Below are 3,740 nucleotides of genomic sequence, written 5' to 3'. Positions count from 1 at the left end.
CATCAAAGCAAGGACTAAATACATGTTCAATTATTAATAGAGAAAAACATTAAATAAAACCTTACATTTTAATTTACATTTTTCCTAAAATGCCTATAAAAAAACCAAAAAACAAAAAACAGCCAAACACTAAATACAGCACCCATTATATTATTAATGTCAACACTATATGACATCACTATGGATGACATAAAATGTTGCCTAGTTGCTTTCTAGTACTAAAACAAATCAGGCTTGCTGGAAATTCAGAGACCACAGAAATGTAAGTGTGAATGTCTGTTTAAATATTTGATAACACTACTAAATATCTAAGTAAATATGGTAAAATTATAGTGTATTTGATTTACACTATATATTTACATATATTACAAATATATTTCAAATTATATTTGAAAATGTTTTCTAGTTCTTACAAAGCCAAAAATGTTTTTATAAACACATGGTATTTTTCTACAATATCAATAATGAATAGATTAGAGGAAGATTAATAGTTTAGTAGAAGCAGTTTAACTCAGAGCTTAATTTAACACAAAACAATTCAATGATTTAACCTTGATCAATATTCAATATGTAACCTAGAATTATTAATTGGTAATTTAAATGTGTTGAGATTTAAACTTTGTTACATCAACCAAATAGTTAAGTTACTGAATTGTCTTCATATTTGCCTGTTCTTCTCCTGCAGTCGGCCTAACTGAGCCTTGTTTAGATCCCTGCTATATCACTTACATAAGTCAACACAACAGCCAATTCCATATGAACAAATTCTCAACAAATTTAGAACAGCTTTTGTTGTAAATATCACTAGTCCACCTTTGGCTGAACCCAGAACACTTGGAGTGTATATATTTTTGCTCAGATAAAACACTAAGAAACAATGGTTGTCTCTCAATCAAAGTGGATAAATAGAGGTAAAATATTGCGATTGTTTTCCTCTTTTTTCTCTTGCACTCAAGATCAAAATAAACTCAAACATGAGCCTCATGAGGTGGAAAAAAATCTCCAGAGAGACAATAAGGCATCCAGGGATGAGAACAAGGCTCTTAGAAAAGAAAATAAGTCCCTTTGGAGAGAAAATAAAGCTCTTCATCAAGAAAACAAAGCCTTCCGAATGGACAACCATTTGATCTGGGAGGTGAATCAATCCCTGAGAGAGCAAAACCAGGTCCTATGGAAGTTTAAAAATGTGATTTTGGAGAGCCAAAGACCACTAGAGGAAAAAATCAATGCTTTGAACACAGAAAGAAAGTCTCATTGGCAACAGAATCGAGCCCTGGAGGCTCAGATCAAGGCTCTCAGAGAACAGGAGAAAGCCTTCCAGAATGAGGCGAAAGCTCTTCAGGAAGAAATACAGTCTCTCCATGAGGAGATCAAGGCCCTGAAACACCAGGAGAGAGCACTCAAGATGGAGGAACAAGACTTGATGAAAGAAGGAATAGCACTAGAGATGGAAGAACGGGCTCTGTGGAAGGAGGAGCAGGCCCTTCGTGAGGAGAACAAGGCTCTTAGAGAAGAAAACAGTGCACTTCAAGAGGAGGAAAAAGCCCTTCGGGAAGAGGCAAAGGTCCTTGAGGAGTGGAATAAGATTCTTCTGGGAGAAGATAAGAAACACACTTACAGGGAAAATGCACAATAAAACAAAGCAGGAGAATTGTGACTCGAAGGTGTAACCAACAAACCATGAAGACCATTGACATTCCAGTAAAAATAAAACTTTTGAAGGTGAAATACTATTGTTAGGATTGAAGTCAAATCTGGAAATTTACAGTACTTGGTATCTGGTCCTGGAAACTAAATAAAGTTCTGAGAATTTAAAAAAATAAAGGAAATGATTCTTTTAGGTTTACTTAAATTTTACATTACTATTAGAGGTATATATTTTTCTACAGTGCAAAGATGTATTGTTCAAAACGTGACACTGAATGGGCAAAGGGTTTTCCCTTTAAGTTCAAAAACATTGGATGAATATTATAAGAAATTAACAGAATGGGAAATATTTGTCTCAACACTCATTCTTAGAATTATGAATATATGAAATAAAGTTTTGCATACTTCATTCATATGTATTGTAGAAGAATATCCTGCCTCTTTATGCTTATTTCAGTAATCTAGTTGGGGAGCTAATCAAATAACAAGAATTTTAAAAATAGGTGATAGTACAAGAATTGAGTGTTCACTGCCCTCCCCACTTTCTCTTTATTTCTCCTTTCAGCTATTGTCTTTCTCCTTTTGCTTTCGGGGAGGGAGGCTGTTCTCCATCTAATCAATGTAATCTAAAGAAAGAAAAGAAGGAGAGAATAGAGTCCAAACTTACAACAAGCGTTTTGGAATTTGGAATGTAAACGTGTAGAGTTCATAATACACGTTGGGGGTGAAAGAAATGGAGTTTTCAGAAGTGTTAATGTTGATAATTGATCTAACTGAATGCTCTTCAAACAAATAAAGAACTGAGTCACATGAACTCATGGATTAAAGTGACATATGTAATGGCAGAACATTAGATTACAAACCATGTAAAGGGTTGGTGCCATACCTTGCTTTTCATCATTGCAAATTTTGAGCACTTAATAATCAGGGTAAATGTTTAATGGGTTTTATTGAATATAGCTGAAGTTATATCTCATTCTGATTCTTTTCTGGTATTGGGGAATGGAAGAGTAAGAAAACTATAGGAAGATAATACTTTATTTGCCACATCTGCAAAAGCCCAACATACATTTTTTGAATATCTATAATTAGCACTCCATTAAGCAATACACTTACATTTAAGTATAAAAAGTGAAAAAAGACATGTCTCCTGACTTTAACAATTCCACTGAGTATAAAAGAAGAAAAACATTATTACTTTATTCCTTAAGAAAGTCTATCTGGCCTCGGGCTCTGTGCTGACAGCACAGAGACTGTTTGGGATTCTTTCTCCTCTCTCTGCCCCTCCCCTGCTCGCACTTACTCACTCTCTGTCTCTCAAAATAATAAACATTTTTTTTTAAAGTCTATCTGCCTGGAAACAGTTTTCAGACCACTGTTTGTAGGAACTTATAGCCACTATTTAAATAAAATAATCAGCCTTGGAGAAGATTAAAAAGCAAAGAATGTAGATGTATGCTTGACTGATCTGCAGTCCAATCGGGACAGGGAAGAAACACAAATTCATCATTGTTTCTACCTCAAAAGATGTGGAAGAAGCCTGCAGGCAGGAGAATGGCCAAATTAATGTTCTATGAATATGTGACTCTAATGCCTACACATTAATTTTGATTTTTTTTTTGTTCAGAAAAGAGTCCTTGCTCTGCAAATTCCCTGCTGTAGAATTTAGGACAAATAAACTATTTTATACTTTGGTGATGAGGTCAGGAGAGCAGTGTCTATGGAGTGGGTGTAGTTATCAATGACTTCTCTTAGTGAGAACGTTGCCATTATTATATCATATTTAAATTAGTAGCAACTCAGGTTAAACTGTAAGGCTTAGTACATTTGGATCAGAATTTCAATCTCTCCTCTTAAATTTAAATGCTAACCTGAAAATTGGCACTATTACAAAGAAATCTTGGTTAATGTTTGTAGCCCACTCTGTAAGACAAAAATTACGTAAGTAGAGAATGGATTAAAACAATTTATATTGATATCAACATTGCAGACAAATCAAAAGTTTCTACTAAAATGTCCAGTTACCATATTTATGAAATACTATATTGAAAAATGTATTTTCCCATATAAGTGGGATACATTTATATGTATAT

At 33.9% G+C, this 3,740-nt stretch overlaps 1 pseudogene across 1 annotated transcript; it reads left to right on the top strand.

Annotated features, from left to right (window-relative positions):
- The first annotated feature begins 204 nt into the window (after positions 1–204).
- On the top strand, positions 205–1,834 carry LOC132681992 (uncharacterized; annotated as a pseudogene). The gene is made up of 2 exons (XR_014137789.1): positions 205–262; positions 686–1,834. The product of XR_014137789.1 is annotated as an uncharacterized LOC132681992 (transcript).
- The last annotated feature ends 1,906 nt before the right edge of the window (positions 1,835–3,740 follow it).

The sequence above is a fragment of the Panthera onca genome, chromosome A1 (genome assembly GCF_046562875.1).
Source record: "Panthera onca isolate mPanOnc1 chromosome A1, mPanOnc1 haplotype 2, whole genome shotgun sequence".
In the NCBI taxonomy this organism is placed as follows: Eukaryota; Metazoa; Chordata; class Mammalia; order Carnivora; family Felidae; genus Panthera; species Panthera onca.
This window is presented reverse-complemented; position numbering and strand designations above follow the sequence as displayed.